The sequence below is a fragment of the Columba livia genome, chromosome 3 (assembly GCF_036013475.1).
Source record: "Columba livia isolate bColLiv1 breed racing homer chromosome 3, bColLiv1.pat.W.v2, whole genome shotgun sequence".
Taxonomy (NCBI): domain Eukaryota; kingdom Metazoa; phylum Chordata; class Aves; order Columbiformes; family Columbidae; genus Columba; species Columba livia.
The window spans coordinates 9,283,489-9,307,838 of NC_088604.1; positions in this window are offsets into that span (position 1 = coordinate 9,283,489).

The window sequence follows — 24,350 nt, forward strand, 5'->3', positions numbered from 1 at the left end:
CCCTTTATCAAGCTGACAATGTTTTGCTCTTATTTTGACAGAAATTGCTATATCACTTCATAATAAAATACATTCATAACACAAACATACAAAACACGAACACAATTCCATTGAAAAACTGAAAGCCAAAATATTACATTTCAGTTCTATCAAAATATACTCCACCAAATATTCTTGGAAAATAAACTTTTTTGGAACTTCAAAATAAACAACAACAAAAATCTTGATTCGAAAGAAAGAACATTTTCTTAAGAAAAGAGTTGTAGCACTGGGATATTTTTCTTGTGGTTTTAGTTGCTTAAGTTTGACTCTTTTCTGCATTAAAATGAAGGGATTTGTGAAAACTTTTGTATACTCCTCGTCTTTCCACCTGTTTACAGAGAATACACCATCAGTTGCATGTATATTAACATTGAATATTGCTGTGTCTCTGATGAGGTTGGTTTTAATTAAAATAAAAAGAGGTAGTAAGTCATGGGTGCATACAGTCCTTCAATAACATTGCTTGTAATGATAAATATCATGATTTGTCTAAGTCCTTGTGTACCACTCTTCCTCTCTCACTGCTTAGAATCTTTTGATCAAAGCAACATTCACAATAATTTAAAAATATGGTTTCAGATGACATAAAAATCTACATTCCTTTTGAAATTAAAATAATTTACCAAGCAATCATGACTCAATTCCACTTAATAATTATATAAGATAATCAAATATCGTGCTCCAAAACTTCAGCATTGTGCAGTAAAATAGGATTTTTTTTGCTTTTGTATTTTACATAATTATCTATGTTTGTTACAGATGGATTTTTAAAAAGCCTTCTCCACTTAAAGTATCAAATATTGGTTGCAGGGTAGCACAGGGGTTGCCAATCCTGTGTGTTTTCATATGGCTGTAAACCACAGCACACATGGTGAATCAATGGGAGAGGTGATTGAAGAGCAATTCACAGACATGAGATGACAATATCTCATCATGGCTCCTATTCTGGGAATTGGTGGGGCTATGCACTTAGTCTTTCAAGGTCACCCAGTGATATCAGCTTCATTAGCCCCTTCTGGCTTGGTACTTGCTATTAGCAGGAGACTCTGATTATACCCACAGCCCCTGTGCCAGCATGGCCCATTACTTGTCTTCCTGCAATGTGATTTAGCCCTGGCATGGAAACCTTACTCAAACAGCGCAAGAGGTGCATATGGCTCAAGTGCCACATGTTGGTCACTTCTGGTCTAAGCCCACGAAACGAAACATTGGTTTGATTGTCTCAGTGTTTCCCCCCTAACATGCATCTGTAGATTGCTTTTTAGAGCATCTTTGATACAAATTATTCCTCCCAGCAAAATCAACAGTTGTTCAGAGCAAATCCCATATGAGAAGACTTGATTTCCTTTTTATGTGCAACAGATCATGGTCTCTTCTGATTCTAACACAGATTCTAACAGCTATTGGTATAAGTGAGCCCTGTACCTAGTGGCATTAGCAAGGAGGTGATGAACAAATCTGAAAACCTTTCACTTTTTTGAGTTTAAAATAGAAAGGTTCTCTAATCTGTCTAATTCACCAAGGGTCCTTTGGAAATCCTGTCTCTGGTAATGGAGGCTTAAATGCTCACATAGGAAAGCTTTATCTTTCTCTTGAAGCCATTTGGTCACATAACAATCGTGTTATCGGTTCATTGATCAGTAGACAATGCATATGCAAATGTGTTCTCTTTAATTGTGCTAACAGAAATAACATTTTTCTAAAACTGATTTGCAAAATCAATTATTTCAAGTATGGTTTGTCTGGGATAAATCACGTTGCTGTGGAGACTCAAGGATGCTTGACTGGCTCTGCTCCACTGTAGGCTGCTAAACCAAACCTGTGTACTCCATCACTGAATTACTCTATCATCTTTGTTTTCCAGAGGGACAGAGTTAATAGCTGCTTGCCTATGAAATGCTCAGCTGAATAGCAAAGCATGGAAGCTCAAGCTGCAGTGAACAGCCACTCCTTTTCTCTTTCATGACAGCCACCAGCAGAATGGAACAGTGATAAGATCTTTTGGTAACACTGCTACAGCTATTGCATCAGGAAGGTTGATATTAAGGATGTACTCGAGAGTTTCTGACCTTCCAGTGAGTGTGTGTACATAATAGAAAAGATATAACGCTCTTGGCTATCCAGGGTTAGGTATCAGAAGGCACAATGTCACCAGCAGAGGCCAAATTGAACTGTTACTCATAAAATCCACTGACATCTCTACTTCCAACTGCAGTGTTATTGATAACACATTGCTATTTAAAGGGATTATTCAAGTGTTTAGGGTTAAAGCTGCAGGACATGTTTTTAGTTGGTGTAAGCTGGCAGGGTGCCCATCAATAGACCTATGATATTATAAGTTTGTTGGTGGCATGGTTCTGTGATTGCCAGACCCAAACTTCTGTTTGGAATGCTCTGATCTTAAAATTGTAGGACCAACACTTTTGATTTAGCAACTTAATTAGGAAAACTAATTAAAGAGCGCACAGCTTTCATTGATTACTTGGACATATCACGCTGAATGCACCTGTCCAGAAAAATCCAGAAGTTTTAAGTTCGGTCTCTATTTGGATGGGAAACCACCATGGCAAAACCTGAGGACACCTTGGTAAACTTTTCCTTACAAAATTCAGAAACTCATTTTGGCACCATTGGTAAGCTTACCGGTAGAAAGTTCGTGATAAGGGCCACCCAAATCTCACTGCTGGGTCTTCTGCTTTGTTGTATTCAAAGGAAATGAAAATATATGTTTGAACAGTTTAGGTCAGAACTGTTCGGTAGTCTGCTTCTAAAACAACGACTAGAAGGAACAGCAAAAGCTAAAAGCACAGATAGACAAGGAATTAGCTGCAGAAGGCTGCCAGAATGAAGTCACAGCAGTGAAGTCCAGCAAGGAGAAGAAATGCTTCTTTTAATCTCAGGAGCAATCATATGTCTAATTGTATAGTCAACAAGCGTAGCATTGGATCTGCTAGCAGCAGACATGCCAAGCTCTGTGTCTTGCCTTGAGCGAAGAATGCTATTTACTAAATGAATGTGCACATTCACCCTCACTTATGCATAGTCTAAGCTGAAAATACTGGCCAGCATAGCTGGTGAAGCTGAGGAGTAATGATGGAACTGCACAGAAAGTGGTCAGTGAGGAACGTGGAGACTGTTCTGAGCAGAGGGAAGGATATACATAGGGTATCAGGACATCGGGTGTGGATGTTAGTGTCTGGGAAACACCTGAGAATGAGCCGGACAGATTAATTGGGTGAAATGACTGAAAACTTGCTGAAAGAAGTCTCAGGCAAGTGTGGAGAACTTGCTAAAAGTTGAAGAAACTCCTGGAAAATGGCTTTGTCACCTTTCAACTCTTTCGCTTTTTCTGCTGAATGGTGCTGCCATCTGCTTCTCCTTTCTTATTTCAGACTAAAAAGAGACAACTTCCTTGTTTCTTTTTCAACAGGTATCGTAAGAGTACATAATGGCCAGAAACCTTAATTGCAAGCATTTTTTGCAAAAGACCTGAATATAAACCTAATCACAAATGTTACCAAATGCATCTGATGTATGATTCCTGGCCAAACTCCAAGGTAAAACTTTCCTGTTGGCGTTTTCTTCCTTTAAACTTCTACTTATTTGAGTTGTATAACATAAAACGTCTATCATGTAATAGGCATTGTCTTTAAATGGCTATTATTTTTAATTAAATGCTGAAGTCCTGCTTGGGAATCAATAAATATTTTTGAATTTTCAGGCTTTTCTTAGGGTCCTTAAGCATCTCAGTATTGTAGTTTTTGATTTTTTTTTTTTTTTTTTGGCATGTCCATTGCCTCAGAGACCTAACTATAGAATGAAGTGTGTGAAGACTTTTGATCACCTACAAATTTTATTTTATCATTGCTAGTGGTACTGTTGTTTTCCAAGCTTCTGATGATTTGTGTAACACTGTCACTGTGCTTTGGAGAGATGGGAATTCATATGTGTGCCTTTTAAGAAGCTGGGTCCTTTTCACTTTAATCTCTGGAACAACAATTTTCTAGCCCTGAACACGGCACACATCCCATCTTTACCTACTGATCTTTTTGAAATACTAGATGCTAGAACTTTTTTTTTTTTTTTTAAATGAATCCTTATTTGTTTTTCTCTTTCCTCTTCATGGGGCCAGGGACAAGAAGAAAAGGTGAAAAACAGCTCTGCTGAGGGATGGGTAGGCAAGCTCCCACCCTACTGAACTCAACGGGAGGGTTGTTACTGATGTGAATAGGGCACGCTCTGATGCACACAGCTCTCCTCTTACATTCAGCAGGTCTCTCAGCAAGTCAGTACAAGCTTTGGGCAGAAACACATAACAGCGAAAGAAAGCACTTCTAAAATATTCCTTTCTTTTTATTCTTTTAAAATTACATTGCCTATAGATGACACCAGACAGAACATAGAGTCTGTTTAAGTCTCTGTGAACAACTGCTGAGATTCCTGATAAAAACACTCACACAACAGAAAAGCAAGAATGCCCTAATAAAAACCCTTTAATTTCCCTTCTCCCTCGTTTTTCCTCAGGGTACCTTTATGTTCTTTTGATAGAAGCAAACTGGAATTAAATATTGAAAAGAGTTAAAAAAATGGGAAACCTCTTTTCTCAGACTCACAGAAAAAAAGATTTCAAATCTGTGAGAGACCATTTTGACCATCTAGTTTGACCTGCACAGTACAGGACATGGAATTTGGCCTTGTCAGCCCTGTAAAGATACCAATAACCTGTGCTGGAGTGAGGTGCAGCTTCCATAAAGACAATTTGTCTTTATTCAGCAGCATCAGAAGATGTAGAATCCACTCCTTTGACAGCTTATTTCAACTTTCTAAGAATGTGAATGAAAGTTGCGCCTCATTGTTAATGATAACAGATCCATCAATTGCTTTGGAAATGGGTGCTGTTTATGCATTTTTCTATGTGACTGTCTTCCCTCCGAGCCTGAAGACTTAATTTGAAAATGTCTGTGTAGCAGATTATACATTCAGGTCAGCATTTATGGAGATTCTGTGGGGTGCCAGTTTCTGTTAATTAGTGTGGGAGTCAGAAGCCAGAGAAAACCACAGGGTCTGCCTGTCCAGCCGCTGGAGTAGGGTCTTCTTTTCCTCACACTGATGCTGTTCTTCTCCACTCCTGGAGACTCTGTCATTGTCAAGTCACAAAACGCTGATGCTTCTTTCCTCATAGGCTGAAATCTTGTGAAAATGTTTCTTTTGGTGGATTTGCAGCCCACTGAAACAGTTTTCTCGTGTAACTGCCTTCTGCCTTGCAGTGCTGGAGGAAAGGAAGTAAAAATGAGGTTATGGTTGGGCCGGAAACAATGGAGTTTTGAATGACAGCATCTGCTTGATTTCCAGAAATGGTATTTAAGATCCCCAAAGGGGAAAATACATTCTGCAAAGGAAAGGAAAAAAATATTTTATAGGCAGTTGTGCATGGCCTAAGATCCCAAAGGGAATTCTTGACTTTTACAAATCAGAGAATAAATGTATTTTTCAGTCTATAATTTAGAAACAAAAGAGAGAAATGGAAATAACTTTTTTCACAGCTGAAAACCAATACATTTTTCAGGTGACTCTTTGGAGTACAAGGCAAAACAATTATTTTCCTAAAAAAAAGTAAAGCAAAGCGGATGTACTAGGAAAATTCTGGTAGAAATGGAATGGGAAGAGACTTCGTCCTGAACTGATCTATGAGGACTCATCTGAGCACCACAGAGGTGATGGGAGTGCTAGGCAACAGTAGATTAGAGCAAAGCAAAGAGATCTTTTATCTGTCTGGTACAACTCAGCATAGCAGAGGAACTGCTCCATACTTATTCTGCTTGAGATAGCCTCAGACACAAAATGGAAAGGAAGGTTGCTCAGCCACATTCACTGTGCTTTTCTGTGTAGTGAGAACACACGAGACAGTAAAGTGTAATCCATTAAGTGTGTGATGTTGAAGATGCCATCCTCACAAAGGGAAGATGTAAGGTGATTATGATGTTTCCCCGAAACCTTAAAGGTTCTGCACCTCCTGGGCTCTGTGTTGCCATATCAATATTACTTCCAACCTGCTTTCTAGTATGCATGTAAACTCTTTTCCTGTTGAAAACTGAACCACCCAAGAAGGTTTTTTGATGAAAGGTGAGTGACTGGCTGCTGCTCGCTGTTGCTGTCCTTGAAATGGCAAGAGGTGTGGTTAGCATCTCCTAGTGGTCACTTTATTCAAACATTAGAGTGCTCTTCACCCAGGTCCTTTTGTAGTGTTTCCTCACAGGTTCAGACCCAAATGTACTCACAATGATTTATCTCTCTACTGGTAGGAGTCAGCTCTTGCTTCTTTCCTGTTGGTGCTGCCACTGGCTCCTTTGTTGGTGCTATTGACAGGTGACATGGAAACTGCAGTTACAGTCTGGGAAGATATTCTTTGCTAGTGTTGGTAGTAAAGCTCTGCCTAACAATGGAAGCAATTGCTGCCATGGTTTGATTTACACTCTTTGTATTAGAGCATCCCTCCTGGTACCACCTTAGTCTATTAGCATGGGGGTGACCCCTTTTTTATGGCTAGCCCTTGAGATAATGCTGAGACTTACTTTATCATCAGTTCCTTTCCCGCCATAGCAGCTGCTGCACTGCAGTCTTAATAAAGCTGCTCCATAGTGATATATATATGTCCAAGACATAATCAGGGCTCTTACTAGGTATATTGTTGTTGCCAGAGGGATTTCTTCACTAGGATACCCTTGTGATGGCTGGGATCATGCTCACCATTCATGGCACCTGTCAGTGATAATTCAGCAGCTCCTGCTGATGAGACAAAAGTCAGGTCCAAGATAGTTAATAACAGGGCCACCGCAGCAGCAACAGTGGACATGACAGGACAGTCAGGCCTACGATGCTATTTACAGAAAAAAGAATTCAGATTATTCAGTGGCTGAGCAAGAACTGCAAGCAAGCAGTGCTTGGCATTGGTCAAGCACGAATCAGGTATTAACAGAGTAACCTACACTATCTGCATTTACCATTAAATGAGCACTTACCATTGCCATAGCTCTTCATTAGACCCTTTCCATGTTCTGCGAGGCTTTTGAAATTTGAGCACTGCCTCAGTGGTTGTTAGTGGTTATCATTTGATAAACATCAGTGCATTATCAAAACATGGTAGTTTAACTGTGAAGAAAATGCAAGAGTTCTAGTGAGGAAGCACAGAACTGGATGGAAAAGTTGATGTGGGAACGCATAAGATGGGGTGAATGCTTCATCAGTGGCACACTGTAGGTGAGGCAGTACTTTAACCATGCGGATACTAAGCACTGGCACAGATCCCTTCTGTACAGAATCTGGGATTTTAGGTGAGTTGTGTGTCCCCAGACTACAGTTCGTTGCCATCTTCACTTCAGAGGTCTTGAAATGCTGTCCCCCACTTTCTACAGGCCTGTCTCCTATTGCAGGTGGGAACATTTTTTTGAGTCAGTGTTGTGCACACAACTTAGGAGATGTCTGGGGCTCCTCACATGGTCCGGACTGAGTTGCTCCTCTTGATGCTGCTGCAGCAACTGCTGCTTGTAAAAGGGAACACCAGCAACCATCCATTTAGACTGTGATTCTTCTAATCATTTTAGAAAAAATGCCCCAAATACAAGCAAGTATCCTCCCTCCTCCTCCCACCCCCATTGTCTCTACTCACTAGATTTAAGGGGACTTGATATTTCTGCCACTACCCCTTGTAGAACAGAAGAAAACAGCATAATGCTATCTAAGCCTCATGTGAACAGAACACATTTATTTACGTCTGTTCATTAATTAGACTGCTGTAATGCAGCCAGTTTCTCCTCCAGTTTTTGAATAGGAGTAGTGTGGGTTTTCATTCATCTAGCAATGATTTTATGACTTACACAATGGGAAAGAGTAAAGTCTGAGATGATAAACGTGTCTGCGTTCCTCCTTTGGTGGCTTGAGTTTCTGGACACACAGGAATAGAGAGAGCCCACTGGAGAAATAAACTTGAATTGTTTGGGTCTTGGCTGTAAACAAGGAGCTGGGAGCTTGTTCTGTCTGGCTTTGTGTGCCCACATCATTCTTTCTGGTGCTTATTGGATAGTAAAATCAAAGCAAAATTTCAGCAATTTGGAGAAAATAGAATGTATAGAAAAAGGAGATCAACAGAAGAGCTGTTAACAGTTCTTTATGTATTCGAAGGCTGAAAATGGCCTTGGTCTGACTTCTCATGTATTATGGACAGTTACATTTCAGCCAAGTATTTCACCACTGAATACCAGTATAAACTGCCTTTCAAAGCACGTTTTCTGCAAAGGAAACAAGAGATGTAAATCTGGTACCCTTCATAGTCTGTTCCAATGGTTAATCGCACTCACTGTGCTTTATTTCTCATTGGAATTCATCTGGCTTTAACTCCCATCCACTGATTCCTGTTATGACTTTCTCTGCTAGATTGGTTTAATTTTACTTCCCACACCCTGTTCTTTTCAGATTTATTGGCCAAGTCCTTCTAAAAATAAAATAAAAGCAACAACAGTCTGCAGAGGGAGAGAGGGGAAAAGAGAAAGCAAGCAATCAAGCACTCTCTTCATGTTTTCCTGATGTACAATTCATTGAACTATCATGATAGTATTCAGGGTAGTTAAAACTAAAGAGTTAGTGTCATGACTGAAGTTTAAGAATGCCATAGAAAAACTGATATGAGTATGTCACATCTGCCACTAGCCAAATGTCCTTAGAGTGCCCATTTTAGGGTAGATCAGGATGTTTGGCTTCTAGGCACTCATATGGTGAAAATATTAAAAAAAATCATAATAGCTATAAAGGTCTCTCAGATCAGCTCATTATATCCTTGCATTCATAAATATTTTTCAAGGCCTCAGATTTTTTCCTAAAAGCCAAGTATTTTTAAAAACGTGACCTTATACAGGGCAGATTAAAAAGAACTGCTGAAGTTTTAAACAAAACTGTCCTACGCTAGTCCCAAGTCATGTTCACTGCCCCACTTCCCCTTTATCTGATAGGTTTCCTAACATGATGTGCATTTCTTGAGTAACCAGGACTCAGGATACTCCATGGAACAGAGATGTTCTGCCAAATCTTGTCTCCAACTATTAGTGAATTTAACAATCGTCTCTTGATCTCTGACTCAAGGGTAATGGTAGAAGGGCACACCTGGAGAAGAACCCTGCTGTACCTCCATGTGTAACGATTTTACTTGTTTAGGTACTGGAAGAAACTGTGAGATAAGCTGTGTATTTTGGTACTGTCATGTGCATAAGCAACCATATGCACTTGAAACAAGAGTCCAATGACAATGGCTCTGTTATCTTTGAAAGTCTTTAATGAGCTCCATATGTCTAGCAATCTGCAGCACAAATTTGAGGCACAAATTAAAATGTGGCTTTTTTTTTTTCTCAAGGACTCATTGGCTTATTACTATGGACCATGTTCTGAACATTGTTAGGACACTGGGAGGTGAATATCTCTGGATGGTGTGACTGGTTACTGATCTGAATCCTGTAGCAAGCCAAGATTTCAGGGATAGGTAACAGCTTTTATTAAACAAACTGTTGGAGAAAGTAGAGGAGGAGTCAGGAGCACAAACTCTGCTGCCAAAACGTGACTATTTTTTCTCCTGCCTTTATTAGTTTCTTTAATAAGTCCTCGCTTTGCATAACTTTCTAGTCCTGTACCTTCAGATCATTATGGCTTCAGTAATAAGGATCTTGGTGAAAATAACTGAAAAATTCACATGAAGTCACTCTTATAATGCTGTAAGCATCTAGTTTTGCATAAAAATAGACCAATGGTGTCATTACTAGAGATAGATTTGGACCAATGATGGTTTTCTCTGTTCATTTTTTCAAGACTTTGCATTTGGAATCAAATTTTGTTTCCTGAGCTCAACTACAACCACAAGGTGGAATTCTGTTTTGCATATCTTACAGCACTGTCATGAACAGCAGCAAGCTGTGCGTGATTGCTAGCTTAGAGTAGGTTATTTCAACACTGTACCAATCTACCTGGAATTTCATACAGCAGTTACTGGCAAAGTCTTCCCTATGGGCAAACAGAGGTTTGTTGTTGCTCCAACCACCTTCGATCACAGCATCCCAGCTTCAACCTTTAGGAATATTAAATGGCTATCACAAGAGAAGACTATGATGTATTCAGTGATGCATTAAGGACAGGATGGTGCCTTGCTCAGAAAATTATCTCTAGCTCGGCAACTGAGAAGTGATGAAAAAGAACAATCATGCTCTTCTTGTGATGTTATGTCCTTGCAGCACTGCTGTATTTAAGGTTCCTCATCCTCATGGCTTAGCCAAAGGCACAAATAATGCAGAGTTAGGCAAGGATGTCCATCAGACTAGTAGCTGTGCCTTCAGGCACAAAAAAGGCTACAGATATTCAAGCCACTGGCTTCCTTTCAGTGGCAGTAGCAGCAGATTTTTTCAATGTTTTTCACAGAAGAGAAGCTGGCGAAATCTGGCTATTTTGCTTGGGCATTTAGCTTCAGCCAAAGGCTAAGTGACCTCTCCTGCTTCTTGTAGATAGGGTGAAATAACCTCAATTTCCTTTATAGTAAAAATTGCCTTCAGATTATCTAATGAAGGTATTATTATCATTATTATGAAGTGAATGGGAAAAGTGTTGGATAATTGGCAGAAAAGAAAATGAGAACAGTGAACAGTTACAACTCTGAGGCCCCTTGGCAACAGATACCCTCTCAAGTGTATCTGAACAGGCAGATTCCTTGATCAGTACAGACCTTTCTGCTGGAGAGGCAGCTTCCTCTAGAAGGGTAATTGTGAATTTAAACGCACAGGAACCAAGAAACAAAAATAATAAGGTTTTTGATTTCCACTCCGCCCACTAACTAAATATACATTTACTGCTAATTATCTTAGATGTAATAGACCACATTCCCTGGCAGAAATTTGTCTTCTACTATTTGTTAGGTTAAACAGCAAAGAATCAACTTTTCCCATTTGCATTAGTCTGTCCTTGTTTCGTTGTGGTTGCTTTTTTAAAATTGTAATTAATTTTATTTTATTTATTTTTTTTTTAAACAATTGATTTTACTGCTAGAAAAATGTGTCCAGATTGCTCTAAGGAGGTAATATCCACCAAAACACAGGAGTAAAAGATGGAGAAAATATTTTAAGGTAAATGCTTAAAGCAGTCTCAGGCCCTGTCTCTGTACCTGCTTCTCCACTCTCAGGAGTGATAGAAATGCACCAAACATGTGAGAACCTTTCAGTGCTGCTCTGCCCAGGGTGGGTGGTGTGTGGAGTGAGATCACCTATTGCCCTGGGATACTTAGGTTGAGTGCCCGATGTCACTCATGATGCTGTTCTCCATCCAGGCAGGCTTCAGATGGGATGCTACGGATGCACATCCAGTGTTTTCTTGTTTGTCTTTTTTTTTTTTTTTTAATTTTATTTTGACTTTTAAACACAGGACTCAAGTGTCTTTTTTATTTTCTTTTGGCTATAGTATATTACAAGGCAGGTGGTTAGTAGATTGGGAGAGGTCCTCCTTCCCCTCTACTCCATCCTAGTGAGACCCAATCTAGAATATTGTGTCCAGTTCTGGGCCCCTCAGTTCCAGAAGGACGGGGAACTGCTGGAGGGAGTCCAGCGTAGGGCAACAAAGATGATTAAGGGAGTGGAGCATCTCCCTTATGAGGAAAGGCTGAGGGAGCTGGGGTTCTTTAGTCTGGAGGAGACTGAGGGGTGACCTTATTCATGCTTATAAATATATAAAGGGTGAGTGCCACGAGGATGGAGCCAGGCTCTTCTCGGTGACAACCAATGATAGGACAAGGGGCAATGGGATCAAACTGGAACACAAGAGGTTCCACTTTAATTTGAGAAAAAACTTCTTCTCAGTGAGGGTGACAGACACTGGAACAGGCTGCCCAGGGGGGTTGTGGAGTCTCCTTCTCTGGAGACATTGATAACCCACCCGGACATGTTCCTGTGCGACCTCACCTAGGCGTTCCTGCTCCAGCAGGGGGATTGGACTAGATGATCTTTTGAGGTCCCTTCCAATTCCAAACACACTGTGATACTGTGATATTGCACCTGGTCTCTAGCTGTTGTGCGGGAGGTCATAGAGCTCCCCTAGGTTCTACATCGTGTCAGCTGGACTGGTGCAGGTCTCAGCAGCACCATCCCAAGGGGTCTTATAGGGAACCAGAGGTGCCTGTTTAGACAAATGAATTTCTTTCCCCGATCATCATTCCAGCATCCTATGTTTATTCTCCTAAAACTCTCCTGTTAATTCTCTCACTGGCATAGTTTTTGGGGATCAAAGTTTTCTATAGAAAATAGAAGAAAAAGCAACCTGATATCAGTATTTTTTCTTATAAGAAAATATGTTTTTATTTTTGGTAGGGATATTGTTGATAAATGGGGGATGAGGACGGACATAGCATGCAAACCAGTTACAGATTCCTTTCTTTGTTTCACATTCTTGTGATTTTTGATATCCAGAGAGCCTTTGTTGTCCAAAGTTATATGTTAGTATGCTCCTAGCTGAAGCATCAAATGAAGGACAGTAAATTTTGACTGTTGTAATGAGATAGGAAGCATGATCAAATGTGTAGGGACTGAAGCGCTGCATGGTAGCTACTGAAATGACTGTTAGGGAAGGCAATTTTCTACTTCATGTCCTTTTTCTCTATTCCTAGTCATTTATATAGATTGTGAGTTCTTAGCATGTTCCTGTGAAACTACACAATGCCTTATACAATGTCGCTTCAGTCTCGGTTGGAGTCTGTAGAGCCCCTTGTCAAAACATATAATAAATACTTACAAACAAATGATAATAAATTCTAATAGCAGTTAGTGCCGCATGAGGATATCACAGAGGCACTGATTGTTCTTTCATTACACTGGGAAACAGAAACATTCAGGCAATCAACACAGTGAGTTCAAGGCCTGGCCATCAGCACTAATAATATCACTTGTCACCAAACCAAACCTAAGCAGAAACCTGACAGAGGAGGAAAGGACAAGTAGCTACCACCCACCTTTAAAGAGATCCAACATGACATAGCACAGATAATTTTTCCCTGCAAAAATTTCAGGACTATTTTTTATTTTTTTTTTTTTTTTTTTCCCTGAGAATAAACCACTGTTAAAATAAACCACAAATGCCACAACCCTCATGGTTCTCATTTGCCTCCTGCAGTCTGATCACACAAATAAAGTATGAGAGCATGAAGCAGCTCTGCAGTCAAGCTGAAAGAGGAGGAGCTGACAAGCCAGGGAAATGTTCTTCTGTAACCTTGAACTTGTATTCACTTCCCTCTGAAAACAAGATGTCTCAAGGCAGGCAGGGGTGGAGGTGAAGTACTTCACAACATCAATACCATGTTATAAATACCTCAGAACTGTGGTAGCCTGAAGGTTTTGTGGGCTCCGTGGAATTTAAAATCAACCTACCACAGAGCATTTCCTTTTTATACCAAAAAAAAAAAAAAAAAGAAAAATCCAAGTTCAGCTTGTTGCAATTATAAATTGTTGGAAAAAGAGGGCTAAACAAAGGAATAACTCCTGTTCAGTGATTCAGTGCCTCAGCTGATGGAGAGCTCAGCCAATAATCTGGGTGATACTCTGGAGAACTTAGGGTAAGGCTGAGGAGCTACACTCAATTCCTGGCACATCCGCAAACTCTATAATACTGGAAAAGTCAGTAAGTCTGATTTGTTCCTCCGTATATCCTTTCTGAAATGGACACACTCCTTCCCTAGTTTACAGCATAGCTGTGAGAATAAAAAACTTTAAACTCTGTTAAAAAGGATTTGCACAGGCAGGAGGGCTTCAAACTGTCTATGGTGCTTGGGCATCCTGTCAGTTACCAGATGGAAGTAAACAAGATATGATGCCAAAATTTGGTGTCTCCATGCTTTGCATGGTCTATAGTGTTCAGCACATGATAAAGTGTCTGGAAAACCAATGTAATTCTGGAAGTCTTGTGAAAAGCCTGTGTGTGAAGGTGAATAAACTTCCCATGAGAGACTGAGTTTTTTCGTATTTTCTTCTTCAGCTTTTGTTGGAACCATCCTGAGAGAAAAATGAATACAAATAAATACCTAAATCTTTGACTTCCCTGTTAGGAAAAAGGAACGGAAAGAGATACAGATAGATTTCATGAGAGCTCAGAAAACAGACATGGGCGAGAGCCATAGAAAGACAGAGAGACAGCAAACAATATGAAAAAACATTCCTATCCCTGATGGCATGAGGCTGGATGGGCTCCAGCAACCTTGATGCTAGGTTTCATTGCTGCTACTATATAGAATCAGAATCATTCCAGTTAGAAGAGACCCTCAAGACCATTGAGTCCAAACATAACCTAACTCTGGCACTAAACCGTATCCCTAAGAACCTCATCTATACACCTTTTAAACACCTCCAGGGGTGCTGACTCCACCACTGCTCTGGACAGCCTGTTCCAATGCCTGACAGCATTTTCCATGAAGAATTTTTTCCTAATATACAATCAGAACCTCCCCTGGTGCAACTTGAAACCATTTCCTCTTTTTCTATCACTTGCTACTTGTGAGAAGAGTACACGAAAAGACAAAGCTATGTCCTCAACAGGGTTAGTAACTGAAGTCTCAGGGAAGAATGAAGAGGGATGTGATATAACAGAAAGCATAAAAAAAAATAGTGAAGTTAAGTAAAAAAAATAAAATTCCATGTCCCACCCTGCACTGGAGTTTATTTCTGTTTTTGTCCCAAAGAAGAGCAATGAGCACTAGAAAACTTGTTGGAGAAGACCAAAAAAAAGACAGAATAAAGGTTTTGGAGACAGGTTGAGTGTGGAAATTTCATGCTAAATCCTAGATGCAGTAGTGAACAACAGAGAAATTAGATGGTAAAAATAAAAAGGTTGTTAATCATGTTATTTAGTCAAATCTCAATTGGAAGAACAAGACAGAAACATAGAAGGTGATAGGATCTTATTTTAAGACAAGGGGCATAGTACTCTGCAGATACTTAATTTTTTTAAAACTATGTTTAGATAGCAAAATTAGATGAACTGAATCTTAGCTATGGGACAGACAGCAAGGTATCATACCTAGGTCTCCTAAGACCACATCCAGCTATTAAGCTATATTTCCTTTTTATATGTTCATCAATCCCTCCTGCTTTTGTCATCCTGACCTCAAATGATGTTTCTAAACATGCTACCTGATGGTATAACAGAAATGCTTCCTAAACAGAGGCAATGACAGGCATTTTCAAATGGAAAAGTAGCAAACAAGTCAGTTCTGTTGCCTGCTGAGGCTTTATCGAGCCCAGGAATGGACCCAGAGTAACATCTTTGGCTGGTCACATTATCAGTATCCTCACAGTATCTAGAACTGATCTGAAAAAGAGAAACTTCAATTTTGGTAAATTCATGGACAGTTTTATTCACAGGGGAAAGAAAGAAGAGGGTAAGAAAAAAAGCCAATGCAGTACTTATAATAAAGACTCCTGAAAAACATGGGTTGGTGTCTGTCTGCTGTTCTTATGACAGTGCTGCGCAGAAGGCATGTGATGGGAAAACTGAGACAGGTGTCTAACACAGACCTGCTGCAGATGAAGAGTGGTTAACAAGCAAGGTGCTAACATGCGTCATTCGGAACCATGTAATCAGACCAGACAGTTTATCGAATCCACAATGAAGTTAAAGGCTTCACTTTCCTAGGCACCAAAACAAAGAGAAATAAAGATGCGTGAATGAGAATATATGCACAAAATCAAAACACGGGCACCCCCCTGTTGACATGAAAAGGACTAATTAATTATCTAAGTTGTCACATCCCCAGCTATTCTACATTCTGTCTCGCATGCAATCTTCACTCTATCACTTTTTTTTAAAGGATATAAAGAAAAATGTAAATCAAACACCTATAAGGATATGTCTGATATTAGTGATCACAACCTTTTAAACACAATGAAAGAAAAGAAGAGAGAAGGATTAGGAAGAAAAAAATACAGAAGGAAAGGTCAGGGAGATTCAGAAAATATCACAGAACCATTCAATAACAGGGGAAATAAACACGAGGCACATGTGTGTGTGTGCACACACACACAGAATCTCTTCCTGTGTTAATAATGGTTTACAGTTGCAACTGATACTGGGTTTATTTCTGATAAACAGTTACTCTTTACCAACTCTCCTTTTCTAAACTACTAAAGTCTAGTTTCCAAAATAAAGAGAGCATCAGGCAGCTGGCCTGTTTGGTTATTCATCTTTAACCATAGGCTGAAGAACAGGCACTTAAAAAAACACTCAACAACCCTTTCTATTTATTTCAGCTCTAGAATTTTAATCTGATTTAGCTGTTTTCCTTGACTCATCAGGTTTCTGTATTTGCGTCCTCAGCCTGTCCTTATTTCATATTGTTATCTTGCTTACTGCATTTGCTATACTTTGTTGAACTCATGAACAACATTGTCACTGACACACAGTAGAGCCCGACAGGTTATATTTTCCACTGACTAATGTGTAAGGATTTACTACTTTAAGATCAAATGAAACCAAGATAGAAACCAATCCAGGATTTGTTTTGCAAAATCTCAGACTTGCTACTTTGGCTTGGAGTTTGCACTCACTTTGGGACAAAGTATTTTGGTCACTGGAAAATGACATTTGGATAATATAGTTACTGATAATAATATTTTTGATGAGTTTTTAAAGTGGAGGAACAGGAATTGCAGTGCAGAATCCAATCCCCACTTTCTATTTTTAAACGAGCCCTGAAGTTTCGCATCTTTAAAAGACAACTGCCACCATTTAGTCTGACAACCTACAGAACACTGAACCACTAATTTAGCTCCATATACCTGCATCAAGCCAAATAACCTGATGATGAACTAAACTGTGTCTCATAGAGAAACACTGATGTATTTTCTTAAGGTTTCTAGGGACAGGTAGTCTACAAAAGCATATGATTTGACATTTACACAAATCATTAGAGATGAGCACCTTTATTTCCATTTTGAATTTCCTGTTCTCCGTCTTCCAACCCCTGTTTCTTGTTATGCCTCTCTGTGAGATTAAACCTCTCAGCTAGATTTGGAAGTTGTCTTCTCTTGTAAACCTTCTCCTTGTACTGACATACATGACTGTGCCTGAAAATATAATCTCTATCATCAAAAAATGCTGAAATACGATATAGCTTGTTGGTAAAACCAGATGTCCTATTATAATTTTTCACAGTGTCCTCAGCTGAAAACAATACTACAATTAAAAAAACAAAAGAGAGAAAACAAAAGTAAAAATTTAGCCTTTAGCCAAGAGTAAAAGAAACTGGAAAGAGACTTCAAAAGAAAAAAACCCAAACACATGCACACACATTCAGTCCAGGGCCCCTGCTCACTACCCTCACTGTCCCTTGCTGGCTGGGTGCTCTCTTTCTGCGGCATCCCAAGGGATGCTCAGTCCAGGATGGGCAGGGTGGTGATACCACGAGGCGAATTCTGGCAGCACCAAACCAGATTCAAACTGCTCCCTCTCTTCCTCCTAGATAGCTCCCTACTGTTACAAAAAATATACATACATATATGTACATATACATATACATATACATATACATATACATATACATATACATATACATATACATATACATATACATATACATATACATATACATATACATATACATATACATATACATATGTGTGTGTGTGTGTGCTACATTACTGTGTCTTTTCAGGCTGACTCCTCTGTTTTAAAAGTAACTTTGAAATTACCCATTGACTTTTTAGTTCAACTAATACTCATTGATGGGATTGGGCAAACAACCTTCAGAGACTGTCGTGTATTTTATCTGCACATATTGTGTGATTTCATATTTTCACCTTAATAGGAGTTGTTGTCCAGGACATGTGCCAAAGATATTTGTTGCAGGGGGTGAGCAGACACCTGCGTGCAGCCAAATGTGATCTGCAGCCCAGCTGAGCATGGGTGGTCTATGGATCATGTTAAAATACAGGTACAGTAGACGTGAGACCATCTGTATACAGAATACTGATATATAGTAAAAAAGGTATCGGTGGAGTGTAGTTAGGACAGGATTTGGATTCACTAATATAATATTACAAAAAGTTAGTTGTTTGGATCTAAACAAGACACATTTTATAGTACATGGAGGGGAATCAGCATTACTGGAAGTTGCTTCATCTCAGTTTTCTTAGATAACTATTTTAGGATGGGAAACATTTATTTCTGTTGACCCTGAAAGAAATCTAGAATGACTTGCTTTGATTTTGACAAAAAACTGTTAAATGTCTCAATTACAGACAGGAACAACAAGCTTGTGAGCAAAGGTATTTAGAACTGTCTTCTGTTAATTTCTTTCTCATGTTTTCTAGATCTTTTGAAAGAAATGCCACCAAAAGCAGGAACACAGGAAGAATTAGCAGGTTCAGTCATAAAGTAAAAATGTCCTTGGACAGAAGATTTGTCAAGGGAAAAAAAATTAAACACGGTAGGTAAGTATTAATGTTAGGGTTGTTGAAATGAAAAAGGGAGCTAAGTTTTTCCTCTGAATAGCAAGGACTGTATCAGATGTGAGCTTCACCATAGGTCAGAACTAGGAGTAGGGGTCATTGTGGTCCCCTATTTTCAGTTACAGATTTGAAGGGTACTCTGACTTTTGCGCATTTTTCAAGGAAATTTTCCAATCCCTAATGGAAAGGTGACTGTAAACGTATGTAATACCTAAGCATCTACATTGCTTTGCATCAGGTATTTGGCATATAATCAATGTTTAGAGCTAGTTCAAAATAAGTTTTTTATGCCACGTACAGTTTGCCTTGGAAGAGCCAACAAAAAAATACAGCTTCTTGAGCACACACACAGAAAAACAAAGAAATACTTGCTATGAGGCAGAGGACCCATATTCTGATACAATCATCAACCTGGCTTTGCGCTTACATCAGAGCAAGAGAACAAAAGATAGTGGAATCATAACAGTACAATAATCTGATCTTATTTTGGCTCTTTCTCTGGGAAAAAAAAAAAGAGACCATTTCATAACATCTGAGAGGCACGCTTCTTCATATCTATCTAAGCACTCTTTATCCCAAGCCATGTGGTTCAATTCTGGCTTGAGATGAGAAGTCAGACAAACAGAGGACAGTAGCATAGGAAGGATTCATGCTCAGGAGAGCAGCCTGCTTCAACTTTAATTACAAAACACACACACAAAGAGTTTCTGACAGCTTGGGTACCACACAGCCATTAAATGCTGCCAGTACTACTTTTTTTTTTTTTCCTACTCCTGGATTATGAAAACGTTCTTTACAACTTGTCTGAAATATAATCCCTGACTTCCTCTTTATTCAGAGTAAAAAGCCTCAACCCAAATAATAACAACACAACACAACACAACACAACACAACACAACACAACACAACACAACACAACACAACACAACACAACACACTTCTTTCACTGGTCGTATGAGACATTTGGAGACCTGGAAAAGGAGATCTGGAAGGAGATCTGCTTTTTACCTGCCCAGAGCTGTCCCATGCCTCAAGAAGTCCGGAGACCTCTTTTGAATGACTGGTTATTTATTGTCTTGGATGTTGTATCTCTGGAGGACACCTACCTTTTCCCCAAATCAATAAGTTCAAAACCCAACAGTCTACTCTGTATAGTGGACTGTAATTCTAACTTAGCTTGACTTAGTTTATGGGCTATCTTAGTTGATTTACAACAGGTGAGCATCTAAGCCCTTAGGAATTGAATTCTGAGGGACAGTTTCTCTCTGACAGATCTATTTTCTCTGTAGGCTGAGACTCTTGAATCAACGTTTCCTACTGTTTTTGGTTTTTTTAGTAGTACGTACTCCATGGAGTGCTGCTGGCATTCTCAGTAGGAGATTTGGGTAGGGAGTAAGGTTCATTTTATTCTCCTAGTCAGCAGGTAGACTGCATAGGGGCAAAAAGCATGTATTTTGCTAAGCAATTACTACTTCAGAAAAACATGAGCTTTTGTGTAATATAGGTGACTGAAATAACCAAAAGCCCCACAAATGCATCTTACATATGCCTCAGGTGTGGTTTTATAACAGACTAATAGCAGATTTGAGAAAAAAAGATTATAAACATTCGGTTTAATTCTTATAATGGAGGCTGAGTATTTTTTGCCACCTTCAGAAAAGCTTCATTCTCTTCAAAAAAGATGAATTTGTTTCTTCTTAAACCGCCTAATGAGATGAACGAATATCACACAACAATAATTTCTTCTAATTATAGGAAGTCTAGAATAAATTAAAGCAGAGAAATATCTGTTTCTCTTTTCTGTACGGCAGCATTTTCAGTGTTCATCAACATTGCCCCTAAGGCAGAAACGGAGTCATGCATGATCAATTTATCTTACAAGTCTTCCAAAATAGTTCCCTGTCTCCATTTAGCACTGTCAAGGTTTGTTCTAATCTACCATTTCAGACAAGATTTAGAGCTTCCACTCTTTGATTCTTTGGACGAACGAGGATTAAAGTTTTCACTGCTTGTTTGTAATGAGATAAGTTGTAGCTCTAATTATGTAACCAATTTGCTGCAGTTAACTCTTGAAAAGAACAGCCATGGTCCAGTCAGAGGTTCATTATGTATTGATGAGGTCTGTAGTCAATGTAGACAGTATAAGTTGAAAGTCAATGGCATCTGGGTGCCTAAAACTGACATAGTTTTGAAAACTCCAATGATAATCATTGAATGACTGGAAAAACAGACACCGATATCTGTGACCACTTAAGGCTAATGTAAGGAAGTCCGAATCTCTCTACGTGTTTTTCTTTGTGTTAATGCTGTTCTGAGGTCAGTGGGATTTCATTAAAAGAGGCAACCTAGTTAAGATCTAGCCTCTGAGTAATGCATCAATTAATTTTGAGGGTAAATGAGACCTTTCTGATCACCCGCATTACAGAGTCAGCTGAAATACACACTTCACTTTGTATTAGAAACAAGAACTTAATGCCAAATTCACAGCTTCTAAAAAGATATCTTGTCTTCTTCAAAGGACTCATAGATATGAGAAGGTCATTGGCAGATTGCCCCAGTTTTTAATTTTCCTATTATTAAAAATGTGCAACTTTTTGTTGATTGGTGTTTGCTTCAGTCTCCAGACTTGGGATTTTCTTCTCTCTTTAAGGATACAGCAGTAAAAGGACATGCACATTTCTGTTACCTTCTTGTGTCAGTTTCCTTACAACAAGATCCAGTTGCTTCTCTATGTTGTCTTTCACCAAATAAATGGAGGTGGGATTTTTCAGATTCTCATTAGAAGAGCATTTTTTCAGGTCCTAGGAGAGAATTTTGGAAAGAAGAGAAGAGTTGGCAGGTCTTGGTACTTCTTTGGGTCAATATTGTGTCCAGGTTGTTATCTCCATATACTAGCCATGACCTTTTTGAAATCACCAGTCTTTCAAGGTGTGGTCCCACAGTCCGCATGTGCATTCCTCACTTTTCAGTCCCAGCTGGATTATGCTTTGCTGTAACACAGTACAGGTTGTTTGATCACAGCAGACCTATAACATTATTTACTCAATACTGATGGCTGAATATTGTTATTACTCAGTCCTCAGATCTTCGTATTATCAACAGAGATTTTTGAAATAATATTTCTTCCAGTTCATTGACAAAAACTATCTGTGAAGAATATGTTAAAAGCACAGTAAATAATTTGTGATATCTCAGTGTGCCAGGCATGTATGTGCATGTTTTTGTATCTGTGAGTACTTTCTAAATATATATTATTTTGCTTTTGCTATTTGAGTTTAGATGTGCAGACTCAAGTGCTTTGTTAAAGTACTGTGCAATGTCTAATGGGCTTGTTGTCTTGCAGAAAAAAGACAATGACAAATTCAGGTTTGTTAAAAGTTAAGAGATACTCTTCTTTAATTCAAGTGGTTAAATGGTAGTAAATTTTCCAATGCTGCAAGTGAAACACTTTTCAAGCATTCTTGGGACATCCTTGAGAATATAGGAAAGAAATAAAAGATTTCAGAGACCAGTGCAGTTGCTTACACTGTTTCTGCTCGTTGGCAGCTTAACACTGAAAACATGAAAGCCACTTCTGCATCTTTATAGAGTTCCTGTGTGCTTCAGAAATTCCTCCCCGAGACAGCCGGAGTAAATACAGAAATGTATTCTATCCCAAAATAAAACTCACACTTACACATCGGAGTTATTTTTTCTTTTCTTGTGGAGGCTTCATAGTCAACTATTTTACTGAGAGAAAGAATTCTGGCCCTTTGGATTGAGAAAGTTGTGACTCTCTCAGAGTTCCAGAGCTTGTTTGCTCTTGCCTTTGACATGCTGTAGGACACAATAACAGGTATGGATGAGAAATGGAGTAGAGTTTCTTGTGGAAGAGCTTGGCAACTTTCCCTATGGAATTGAAATCTGAATGTGAATGTTCTGGCATATGTAAAAATGGATAAAATATTTCTTTGTTAGGCTAGAAAAGCGCTTATTGATACAGAGAAAGCTACACTTACTTAAGCATGCTTGATAAGGGATCGGAACAACCAAGCCAAAAAGATAGGACCCTACAATGGCCTTTGAATAAAATATAGGCACCTACAGTTAGGAGAGTAAGTCACACAATCCCTCACTGCAGCTCATGGTGTGGTCCTGTTGGAAGTTTTTTCCTCAGATTTCTGGGATTCAGAAAAAAGGCATCCTTATGCTATTTTTTCCTATGCTTATTTGGAGCACCTTGATTTAGCTGAGATTGTGGGGGAGGTGTTATTATACAATGTGCCCTGTTATAACAGACTAAATGTTCATGCAGTCTTTCAAGAGGTGGGAATCTTGAGATTCAAATGTTTGGTTCTAGATTATTTCTAATGTTTACTGAGGAAATGTCTGAATTGCCTTGAGACTATAAAAATAGGTTTCCTTTTTGTCAGCCTTCCCTTATAATCCTCAAATTTTGGCTTCTGGCCTGCAAAGTGTCTTTTCTACTGGACAAGCAAAGTGACTTCCCCTCAGTATTTGCTTCAATGACACCACTCTCTTGGACTTTGGAAACTGAAGGTTCAGAACACCTCCAACAGCCAGTCCTCCTCAGTCCTGCACAGGTGTTTCTTAAATCATAAGCCCCAATGACCAAGGAAAAGGAGTTTCCTTGTGAATTTTTCCCCAGCTTCCTTTGAGAAAACAGGAGGCTCAAGCTATATTTCACAGAGGTGCCTTGTGGCAGCCTCCACACTTATGTTAAAGTCAGAGAAAGCTTTTCAGGCATCCGTTTGCTTGACACTTCCTATGGTTGCCAGCTCTGAGCTGCTGTTGGTTGTGGCTCTCAGTCTGGGAGTTCAACCCTTCATCTTGCACAGAAAACAGACTTGACTTGGCACCACCAGCTCTGCTGTGAGACATGAAAGTTTAACTTTTAGGCCTACTACAGTAAATAATCTGGGCTATGCCTCTTAAATGTCCAGAAAACGAACAGTGGTGAAATAGGATGAATCTCTGGACATCAGTGACTGTTGCAAAAAGTAAGTCTGAAAGAAAGAATGTGAGGCATATGAACAAGTTGGCCCAAACTCACTGCTGGCATTTGTGAGTGCAGCTTCTCAATATGGTCAGGCCAGCAGTATATTCATCATGATCTGTGCATTGAATGGGACCACACAGATTAATATTTAGAATAGAGTGAAGATCTTTTCAGCTCTCCCCCAATGATTTCCTTGATTTTGCAGTTGGCGTAAAGTCTATTGCTACGTCATGTTCCCAGGTGCTGGATTTTATTTACTGGTACTAAGTGGTTGTCTGTCTCAGCTCAAGTTACAAAAACAAGTGGGATCTTTTTTGGCAGATTTTCAGGATACAATCTCTGATGGATGTAAAATGTTAAATCACAAAGAGCATATGAAATGGAGAATGTGAAATGTGAATTCTCACTATTTCTTTTTAAGGAATAGTTTTCTCCCCATAGAAACTATGCCATGCAAAACAGTGAATAACAAGTACAGCGTACATTACAGTGTACATAATAAAGCACTGATCACCTGTGACACTGGTAGGCTGCAATGGTGAGCAAGTGCGGTGGCAGAGCAATGCTTTCAGAGCTGTTAGCAGAAAACAAGAAATAATGATGATTATTTATTTCTCACAAGTTCTCTCCTTTATGAATTCTGGTCACTGGGAAAATATCCACTAGTTGGCTGTCATGAGTCTGCTATGTTTCACCTGAAGCTTTTTCTGATTCCATTACAGTCTGTCTTGTGTTAGATGCTTGTATCCCTCCTGAGCACACTTTCTACCTTATTATTTGTTCCACTGTTGAAATAAGGTAGT